The 12,090-nt window shown below is 36.1% G+C and overlaps 1 pseudogene; it reads left to right on the top strand.

Annotated features, from left to right (window-relative positions):
* Window positions 1–3,671: 3,671 nt before the first annotated feature.
* LOC123256027 lies at window positions 3,672–3,754 on the top strand (annotated as a pseudogene).
* Window positions 3,755–12,090: the final 8,336 nt, after the last annotated feature.

Raw genomic sequence — 12,090 nt, 5'->3', positions numbered from 1 at the left:
TATATAAGTTGACCTTATATTTTTATTTACTTATTTAAAAAACTGTCATTTTACCTATGTATGTTCATTGAAACCATGAAAGAATAATAGCAAATCATAAACTTGTAGATCTAAAGTTAGATGGGAATGCAGAGGCCATCCAGCCTAACCCTCTCAGCTTATACATAAATTTGAGACATCATATTTGAATTTTGGTCCTCTGACTCCAGAACAAGTGCTCTTCCCAATGTTTCCAATATGTCTGCTGCCTCCTTAGGATATCAACCAGTCATTTCCATTCAATCATTCAATCAGCAAGCATTTGTTAAGTACCTGCTATCTTCCAAATATTTTACTAGTTGTTAGGGATACAAAATCAAACAATGAAACAATTCTTGTTTTCAACTCATCCTATCAGAGGAGTCAACATATATAAATACAAGTTCAGAATCAATATATAGAATAAATGAAAATTAAGGAAGGTACTAGAAATTGGGAAGATCTCAGAAGATGTAGAAGGCAGTATTTGAGCTGTGTTTTATAAGATGAAATGAATGAGAACAATAAAAGCATATGTGTATCACTTTAAAGTTTGGAAAACACTTTGCATACATCATATTATTTGAAATTTACAGCAACCAAAGGCAATACTACAGGTACTAAAGCTGAGACATAGAGATTTGGAGTGATTTTCCAAAGTTACATAATTAGTTAAATGTTAGATAAAGATTTTTATCTCAAATATAGCACATATGTCGCACTACCTCTAAGTAGTAAGAGGTACTGAAATTTCCTGTAAGGACTACTGTAAGCAGCATCTCATAAATTTTATTGTACTACCTATTATTATTCATTTTAAATCACACATCTGTACATACTCAATCACATATGAATATGTGTGCCTGTGAATATGTGAGTATTTATTTCTATGGTTTAGATTTCAATCCACTCATTAAGGTTAGTTTAAATTATCCCAAGACTAGAAAATATCTATTTATTTCTCTATCTTTCTTTCATGTTTCCTTTTAGGGTTATACAGTTTATTGTTTTATGACCTATAAAGGATGCATTTTGGACTTCTTCTTTTATGCATTTGTTTATAAGTCTTTTCTGTACTTGTTTATAAGCCCTTTTAGAGTATGATAAATTTCCATAAAAGTCCCATATGAGCTTAGAAAATGTGTGTACTCATTAAGATAACTATTTAACAGGCTTTATCAGTCCATCAAACTAACTTTTACATAATTGTGTTCCCTCATTGTCTATCTGTCTCTAGTACTCTTTCTATGCATGAGAGTTACCAATAATACATGCCATTGATAACATATTATGCTTATTTTACAATTGAGGAAATGGTAGGTTGTGCTCAGAGTCACACAGCCAAGTAAGTGTCTGAGGCAGAATTTGATCTAAGATCTTCCTGACTCCAGTGCACTAATGGCACTCAGTTGCCTCTAGTTACCAAAAATCAGTGCCAAGGATCATTTATTACTTCTTATTCTCCCTTTCCCTTCAATTCCCTTTGTTAAGGCATTAGAATTACTTCTCCAGTATGTCTCTATGAACCATTAGAACAAATAATTAAGCAATGTCCAGATGTACTTGTAAAATTCTTAGGAATCCCGTTAGTGATTCACCACATTCTCTTTTCTGAAGCTTCTCTGACCTGTATTTACTCACTTTCAACATTTAACAGATGTATTTGGCTCACCAAAATTTTTCATTGCAGATGAGTGTATAATTCATCATTCTTGCCTTCTTCCAGGACTGTTTAGAACAAAGGCTTTCCTCAGTCTCTCTCTGTTTTCTCTTTCCAGTTTCCTATGGGTATTGAATAGTTGTACACCTTAATATATCTGTTTAAGATGACATCATCTTTGGAAGTTCACTGCCATAAGTTATTATAGGGTGAATATAAACTGCACAGACAAATGTTAGTTCAACTCACATTCCCTAAGCAGCATGGAGGCACCATGATATTGGAGTAGAAGACCTGGCTCAAGATTAGACCTTAGCCTTTCCCTCCCTATTTAGATGTGGACAAGCTACTTCACTTCTTTTAACCTGTGTTTTCCCTATCAACATCATAAACATAACAGTTCATATTCTGTCTACCTTTCAGAGTTAGAGTAAGCAAGGTACTTCATCAAACTTAAAGCATCATAAAAATGATGGACTTCTTATAATGCAACTGGTGGCATCATAGTCATGGGTTTGGAGTCAGGAAGATAAAGACTGGAAAAAAAGATCATAGAAGTACCTATGAAAGGAACACTTGAGGGAACACACTGCGGTGTACCAAGTCTGGGGAAATAGTTGATCATCTAACTTGGCTGGTATACACATTATGAATATGTATACATGTATGAATATGTATGAATATGAATACTGTATACAGTAGTATACAGTAATATAGAATAAGGCAAGGAAGATGGAATGAAGCACCTTAAAATACCTGGCTAATGATTTTATATATAAACAGAGGGAACCATAATAAGTTTTTGAACAACTATGTGCCACATAAAGGAAATTTTTTGACAACTTTGTAGAAAATAGATTTAACAGAGGAGAACTAGAAGCAAAAATATCAATTAGGATTCTGTGAGAGTAATTTAAAAAAAGTGATAATGAGACTTGTTACAAGGGTGGTAGAAGCATTATCAGAGAGAAAAGGACTCATGTAAAAGGATACAAATGCAGGTAAAATAAACAGGCCAGAACACTAATAGAGGATGAAAAATAGGGAAAATTAAGATATAGATTTTAAATTCAGTGTTTTATATATATGTATACTGATGACAAAGGGAGAAGAATAGAACTCATTGACTAATTTGATTTGATTGAAAGCCTATGAGAATGGGAGCTGCTGGGTGGCTCAGTGGTTTGAGAGCCAGGCCTAGAGAAGAGAGGTCCTAGGTTCAAATCTGGCCTCAGACACTTCCCAGCTGTGTGATCCTGGGCAAGTCACTTACCCTCTTTGCCTATCCCATACTGCTCTTCTGCCTTGGAAACAATACAGTATTGATTAGTTCTAAGACAGAAGTTAAGAGTTTAAAAAAAAAAAGCCCCATGAGAAAATGGAGTCTGATGTTACATTATGGTTGCATTTCTGAGACCATTAAGTTGGAAAGAGACTTCTTTATACTATTTTCCTAAATGTGGATCAAGAGGTTATGACTGAAATCTTATGAGAACAAAAGATAATTTTTCCTTTTGGCACATTTTTTGAGGTTTACTTGTATATTTATGGGGATTCTGAGCTTCTCCAAATCTTTACATGTCACCAACTTCACACAATTGTTTCAATTTTTACATTTAAACTGAAAGTTAAAATTTACCTCCTTTGATCTTGGCTTGGGCACAGGTGACATTGTTGGTAGGGTCTTCTATTATTTTATGGATCAAAAATGTTGACAAGTGAGTGACAAATATGTTACTCATATGGCTTTGTAATGTAATGTAACGGCTTAGTACAACTATATTGACATAATTAGCATATCACTGTCACATTGATACAATTAGACAAATTTCTCCAACTAAGCATAGTACCACTACTCACACAGATTTGAGAAAAGAACTATCAATCTGTTAGTCATTTCTATTTCCTAGCTTTTTGTTTTTATTTTTGGTTCCTCTAAAGCCCATGTAGTGCCTTTTTTTTAACCCTTTCCTTCCATCTTAGAATCAATCCTAGCTTTGTGCAGTGGTAATATTGTAGCCAATGAAGTTTATCCAAGGCATGATTATTGCTTACTGAAAACTTTGAATTAATCCTGAGAATTGGTTCTAAGATAGAAGAGTGGCAAGGTCTAGCAATGGGGGTTAAGTGATTTATCCAGGGTCACATAGCTAGGAAGTGTGGGAAGTCAACTTTCAACCCAGATTTCCTGTCTCTAGGTCTGGTTCTCAATCCAACAGAGCTACCTTGCTGCTCCCTGTAAGTCTCTTTTTTATAGATCTTTAAAAAAGGGCAATATGGGATCTGTTGATTTACAAAATGAATTTTAAAAACAAAACTTGAGAAACCTACCAGAAAGATTCAATCTATGTTTACCTCTAGAATGTCTCTTTAGGTTGCAAGACTCACACATAAGGGTGGGTACCATGAGAGCACTAAAGAAGCCTTCTTGCCAAATGTATATGCCAGGGCAGAGATAACCCAATATAGTCAATGGCAGAGTGGGAGGTTGTTAGTTGCTAAGTGCTTTCTGTGTGTGTGTGTGTGTGTGTGTGTGTGTGTGTGTGTGTGTGTGAGAGAGAGAGAGAGAGAGAGACAGAGAGAGAGAGAGAGAGAGAGACAGAGAGAGACAGAGACAGAGAGAGACAGAGAGACAGAGAGACAGAGAGAGACAGAGAGAAATGATGACGGTGACAAGGATGATGATGATAGGTGGAGACTTCATGTATTTAACAAAAAAGCATATTAGACTAAACTATGTGTACTCATAAAGATAATCATGTAAAACAGGCTGCCGGCTTGTTTTGCCAGTATGCCAACTTTCTTATGGACCAGGTTAGTTCATTTGATTATTGCCAGATTTAAAAAAAAAAAAAGTCTTGCTTTATGTTACATGAACTTCATAGCCAGAGTAAACAAGTCTCATTTTTTAAAAAAAAGCATATATACACTACAAGAGAAAAGAAATGAGATAAAAACAGAGCATAGAAAGAACTAGGAAGGTACAGAGATTTAGATTCTCTGAGATGTTTCTTACTCCCCAAAAGTTCAGCATTGTCCAGTGACAATGTTGGCTCAGCACAGTGGCCAGAGATAGAAACCAACATCAAACAGAAACCTTTTGGATTTGTTCAAAGACTGGAAGATGGCATTCCTCCCATTTTCCATCTTTAATTTAACTCCTTTGAACTTCTACTATTTTCCAGACAATAAATAGAAACTCCATCTTCTAGTCCAGTGGAAGAAACATTGAATCTCCAGTCAAAAGCCTGGCTTTGCCAAATAACAATTATGCAACTTTGCAGACTTTTTTAAACCTCTTTGAGTTTCATTTTCTTAATCTATAAAATGGAGATAATAATTCTTGCATCTCACTTATCAACAGACTGTTTTAGTTCAATAGGGACATGTTTTATCCTGAATTTTTTGCATCTCACAGAATGAAAGTGATGGTAAGCATGAGTAGAAAGGATGATAGAGTTGATCACAAGTCACTCTGATATTTTTTTTAAAAGGTGATGGATTATTTTGTGTCTTCTTTTCTCTCATAGGACACTATCTCTCTGAAAGGGGTTAAACTATGTAGACCTGAATAGCAGAAGTTCTGGGAAAAGGCAAAGAGAAGGAAATTGATTAGGCTATGAAGGCACTGAACTATGGATCTACCTATTGGGAAGCTAGAAACATTTGTGTTTTCTACTAAGGTTACAAGAGGGAACTCTAAGATAACTGGAGACAGATACATTGATTTAAGAGAATTCATCCTAATCCTTGTATCTTTGAGAACAAAATTACTTGGGGGAGAATTAGCTTTAGGAAAAGAAGGGTGAGAAAGTTGAGATCTCATATCTAATCAGTGACTGCAGCAATTTGATGAGATTTTAATATGTTCCTTTCATTTTCACTATGAAAAATAGTGAAAATGAAAAAAATCTATTTAATCTTTATGTTACTGAGTTGTTCTTCAGTTCATGCTTAAAAAGGAAAGCAGGGGATTAGGGTACAAGGAGGTGGGGGCCAAATGAGCCCAGAGAGATTGATGAATAATTTTTTGAATGATCATATAAAACCTAGGAATCCTGGAAGAAGAGCAATGGTGAAATCAAGGGGAGTCTAATAGCTGAATATAATCCCTGGCTTTATTCAAAGTTAAGTTATGAAAATCATCTGATGTTCTGATTAGTTATAGGAGGCCTGCTATAGCAGTGGAATTTGTGCATGACCAAGGGAGTTGGGAGCTTGAACCTATATCACCATTTGGTGGTTTAATAGAGCACTTCAAGTAGCTACCACAAGCCGAAACTCTTACTGCCATTATTAATAGATGCAACAGTATCTATGAACAGATCTGGAGGAAAAAAAGCCTGTTCATTAAACAAAATGTTTCACACCAAATTTTCACTTCTACGGTCTACCTCATGGGGATATTATGAAGGTCTAAAGAACTTTTAGTCTATACATTTCCTACAAAATAATATGCTATAAATATAGCTTATTATTATCATTTTCCCTATTAACATTATTATTATTTTATTATTACATTACATATTAATTATTATTAGTTGTTACATGGTCCATTCAATTTGGAATGCATTTACTGAATGCATATGCAAGGAACTGTTATAGGCCCTATGGAAAAATGGCTAAAATAAACATAAAAAACAAACAAAAACATCCTAGCCCTCAAAAAGTTTAAATTTTACTGAGTCATACAATGTATAAGTAAAAAGAAAAGAATTTTTTGGAGAGAACACAAATATGTTGGGTAAGAGAAAAGAATGGAAGTTGAGACATAACTTTTTTGAGACAAAAAGGCCTACTTTCTAGATATATAGGAGAACTGATGTGGAGGGATAGTAGAAGGTGATAGAATGACATGTTATAAAAACTCTCTCAACCAGGTTGATAATAAAGAGTGTACACAAAAGATCGTCATGGTAAGGAAAGTTCAGAAGAACACAGGTGGTAAAAGGTAACCTTTTAATTCCTGAAACTGGAAGTTCTTTTCTCTCTTTGTAGAATCTTTACGAAGTTCTTCTTTGGTAAAATTCTTTGCTAGGCTGGCAGCTCAGCCATTTTGGCTCTATACTATGTTTTAAAACAATTTACTTATAAAAAGATGAATGTTGATACTATGTACTACTTCCGGTTAAGATGGCAGCAGAGTAAGGAGCAGCTGCTCCATCTCTCCTGACTGAAGCATACAGAACCCCTCAAGGGGAAATAAAAACGAGTCCAGAGGAACAAAGGAACCCCACAACAGGGCGCAGCATTTAAGGTACGCAGAATCGGGGCATTTCCACACTACGCTATAAAGGGGTGAAACAGCTCTCACTAAAACGGGAGAGGAAGAAGCCCCTCCCCCAGCCCCCACCCCCCACACCTCACACAATGCCAACGCACAAGTCGGAAAACAGGACTGGGGCAACCAGATAATCACTGGCAGCCCCAGGGCTTGTACCTGTGTGCTGCAAGAGGAGGGACTCCAGGTGGCTGGGGGTGCACACGGACTTTCCCTGAGTGTCCACGTGAGTGAGTGAAGGCACCGCCTCAGGCCTGGACAAAGGCCTCTAAAACAAGGCCTTTCCCAAGCACTGAAGGCATCGCCTCAGGTGCGAATAAAGATCTCCAGCCCACTGACTTTCACTACCTTCTGTGGGGGTGAAGGCAGTGCCCTAAGAGCATCTGCTCAGGCAAAGGCAGTGCCCTAGGCTTGAATAACGATCTCCATCCCAGGCTTGGACCTCCAGTGAGGACCTAGTGCAGACCAGAGCACTGCAGTGGAAGCAGCCCCAAAGGCTGATGAAGGAACCTCGGGCAGAGGGGCAGACCGGGAACTACCAGGAGGCCTGACCCCGAGGACAAGGAGACTGGAGCCCCCCAGAGCTTGCAAGGCACAAGCAGACCCTGAGTGCAAAGACAAAGCGGAAAAGGGGCGGGGCTAACAATGGCCAGCAATAAGGAAGTCCAGAAGAAAAAGACCATCAAGAGAAACTCTGGAACACTGGACAACTTCTACACAGAGAAAATCCAGACAACAGAGGAGGGAAAACAAAAATTTAAACCTCCCCCAAAAAATGAAAGCTGGTCACAAGCTATGGAAGAGTTTAAAAATGAAATGCTGAGGAAGATGGAAGAAATCTGGCAAGGAAATAACAGTTTAAAAGGAAGAATTTCACAATTGGAAAGTGAGACAAGACAACTGAAGACCAAAAATGACCAGATTGAAAAGGAAAACCAAAACATTAGAGCCGAAAACCAAAACATTAAAGCCGAAAACCAAAACATTAAAGCCAAAAACCAGTCCTTAAAGGCTAGAATCGAACATTTAGAAACCAATGATCTCTCAAGACAACAAGAACAAATAAAACAAAGTCAAAAGACTGATAAAATAGAAGGAAACATGAAATATCTCAATGAGAGAGTGACAGACCAAGAAAACCGGTCTAGAAGAGACAACTTGAGAATCATTGGTCTTCCAGAAAAGGCAGAAATTAATAGAAACTTGGAGTCCATACTTAAAGAAATTATTCAGCAAAATTGCCCTTAAGTTCTACAACAAGAGGGCAATATAGACATTGAAAGGATCCATAGAACACCCTCTACACTGGACCCAGAAAAGTCAACACCCAGAAATATAATAGCGAAATTGAAGAGCTTTCAAGTTAAAGAAAAAATCTTACAAGAAGCCAGAAAGAGACAATTCAAATATCAAGGAGCACCAATAAGGATCACACAGGATCTGGCAGCCTCCACGATAAAAGACCGCAAGGCTTGGAATACAATATTCAGAAAGGCAAGAGAGCTGGGCCTTCAGCCACGAATCAACTACCCAGCGAAACTAACCATATACTTTCAGGGGAAAGTATGGGCATTCAACAAAATTGAAGAATTCCAAGGTTTTGCACAAAAGAGACCAGGACTAAATGGAAAGTTTGACACTCAACCACAAATATCAAGAGAAAGATGAAAAGGTAAATAAGAAACAGAGGGAAAAGAAAGAAAACTCATAGTCTTTTAAGCTTGACTCTTTAAGGGCATAAATAAGATCTAATTATCTGTATTACTAGATGGAGAAATACTATGTATAATCCTCTATAGTGAACTCTATACACTATTATAATATTCACTATTATAGCAACCAGAAGAATAATTCATAGGGAGAGGACAGGATACTAAATGGTCTAAGAAAACATGGGGGGTGGGAAAGAGGGGAGGAATAGTAGGGGACACCAAGAAAAATCCGAGTAAATAAGAAAAATAAGATATTCTATTACACACAAAGAGGGCGTGGGAAGGGGAGGGGATGAATAATATCATAAGAAGGAGAGGAAGAGAGCATAATCAAACCTTACTCTCAGTGTATTCAACCTGGAGAAGGAAGAGTAGCCTTATTATGCATCCGGATAAAAAACTCTATCTAACCCTACTGAGAAAGTCAGAAGGGATAAACCAAAGGGAGCAGGGGAGTGGGGAGGCCAAAAAAGGGAGGGGAGAAAAAGGCGGAGGGAATTCATTTGGTCTTTAAAAAAAAACAAAAATAGGTGAACAACAAGGGAGGGTACAGAAAGGGAAGTCAATCAAGGGAGGGGATAAGGGATACTGGCTCAAAGCAAACCACTGGTGTAAAAGAAAATAGTGTAATAAGAAGGAGTGGGTCTAGGGGAGGATACAAAAATGTCAGTGAATACACAACTAACAATTGTAACTCTGAATGTGAATGGGATGAACTCATAAAACGGAAGCAAATAGCAGAGTGGATCAGAAACCAAAATCCTACCATAGGTTGTCTACAAGAAACACATATGAGGTGGGTAGACACACACAAGTTCAAGGTTAAGGGTATGAGCAAAATCTTTTGGGCATCAAATGAGAAAAAGAAGGCAGGAGTGGCTATCATGATCTCTGACAAAGCCAAAGTAAAAGTAGATATGATTAAAAAAGACAAGGAAGGTCATTACATCCTGATTAAAGGCAGTATAAACAATGAGGAAATAACACTGCTCAATATATATGCACCAAGTGGTATAGCATCCAAATTCATAAAGGAGAAATTGGCAGAGCTCAAGAAGGAAATAGATAGTAAAACCATAATAGTGGGAGATCTAAATATTCCTCTTTCAGATCTAGATAAATCAAACCAAAAAATAAATAAGAAAGAGGTAAGAGAGATGAATGAAGTCCTAGAAAAATTAGATTTAATTGATATGTGGAGAAAAATAAATAGGGACAAAAAGGAATACACCTTCTTTTCAGCTGCACATAGTACATTCACAAAGATTGACCATGTAATAGGGGATAGAAACATTTCAAACAAATGCAAAAGAGCAGAAATAATAAATGTAACCTTCTCAGATCATAATGCAATAAAAATAATAATCAGTAAGGGCACCTGGACAGGCAAGTCAAAAACCAATTGGAAATTAAATTATATGATTCTCCAAAACCAAATTGTCAAAGAAGAAATCATAGAAACAATCAACAATTTCATTGAAGAGAATGATAATGATGAGACATCCTACCAAACTCTGTGGGATGCAGCCAAGGCAGTACTCAGGGGGAAATTTATATCCTTGAGTGCATATATTAACAAATTAAGGAGGGCAGAGATTAATGAATTGGGCATGCAACTCAAAAAATTAGAAAGCGAACAAATAAAAAACCCACAGATAAAAACTAAATTAGAAATACTAAAAATTAAGGGAGAAATTAATAAAATTGAAAGTAAAAGAACTATTGAATTAATAAATAAGACTAGAAGCTGGTATTTTGAAAAAACAGATAAAATAGACAAAGTGCTAGTCAATCTAATAAGAAAAAGGAAAGAAGAAAACCAAATTGACAGTATTAGAGATGAAAAGGGAGACCTCACCTCTAATGAAGGGAAAATTAAGGCAATCATTAAGAACTATTTTGCCCAATTATATGGCAACAAATATAATAATTTAGGAGATATGGATGAATATTTACAAAAATATAAATTTCCTAGGTTAACAGCAGAAGAAATAGAATACCTAAATAATCCCATATCAGAAAAAAAAATTGAACAAGCCATTAAAGAACTCCCTAAGAAAAAATCACCAGGACCTGATGGATTCATAAGTGAATTCTATCAGACATTCAAAGAGCAACTAATCCCAATACTATACAAATTATTTGATATGATAAGCAAAGAAGGAGTCCTACCAAATTCCTTTCATGACACAAATATGGTACTGATTCCAAAGCCAGGTAGACCAAAAACAGAAAAAAAAAAAAACTATAGACCAATCTCCCTAATGAACATAGGTGCAAAAATCTTAAATAGAATATTAGCAAAGAGACTCCAGCAAGTAATTAAGAAGGTCATCCACCATGATTAGGTGGGATTTATACCAGGAATGCAAGGATGGTTCAACATTAGGAAAGCCATCCACATAATTGACCATATCAACAGTCTAACAAACAAAAACCACATGATTATCTCAATAGATACTGAAAAAGCCTTTGACAAAATACAGCATCCATTCCTATTGAAAACACTGAAAAGTAGAGGAATAGAAGGACCTTTCCTAAAAATAATAAACAATATATACCTAAAACCATCAACAAGCATTATATGCAATGGGGATAAATTAGAAGCCTTCCCAATAAGATCAGGTGTGAAACAAGGATGCCCATTATCACCTCTATTATTCAACATAGTACTAGAAACACTAGCTGTAGCAATTAAAGAAGAAAAAGAAATAGAAGGGATCAAAATAGGCAATGAGGAGACTAAGCTATCACTCTTTGCAGAAGATATGATGATATACTTAAAAAATCCTAGAGAATCAACTAAGAGGCTGGTAGAAATAATCAACAACGTTAGCAAAGTGGCAGGATACAAAAATAAATGCACATAAATCATCAGCATTTCTATACATTTCCAACACATTAGAACAGCAAGAGGTAGAAAGAGAAACACCATTTAAAATCACCCTAGACAATATAAAATACTTGGGAATCAATCTAACAAAACAAACACAGCTATTATACGAAAACAACTATAAAACACTTTCCAAACAAATAAAACTGGACCTCAACAATTGGAAAGCCATTAACTATTCATGGGTAGGACGAGCTAACATAATAAAAATGAGCATCCTACCCAAATTAATTTACCTATTTAGTGCCATACCTATAAAATTACCAAAAAACTTCTTTACTGAATTAGGAAAAACTACAACAAATTTCATTTGGAATAATAAAAGATCAAGAATATCAAAGGAAATAATGAAAAAAATGTGAAGGAAGGGGGCCTAGCAGTACCAGATATCAAACTATACTATAAAGTAGCAGTCATTAAATCAATACGGTACTGGCTAAGAGATAAAAGGGAGGATAAGTGGAATAGACTCGGGGTTAATGATGTCAGCAAGACAGTGTATGATAAACCCACAGAGCCCAACTTT

The sequence above is a fragment of the Gracilinanus agilis genome, unplaced genomic scaffold (assembly GCF_016433145.1).
Source record: "Gracilinanus agilis isolate LMUSP501 unplaced genomic scaffold, AgileGrace unplaced_scaffold55402, whole genome shotgun sequence".
Lineage (NCBI taxonomy): Eukaryota > Metazoa > Chordata > Mammalia > Didelphimorphia > Didelphidae > Gracilinanus > Gracilinanus agilis.
Note: the sequence above shows the minus strand (reverse complement) of the source record. Positions and strands in the feature narration are given on the sequence as shown.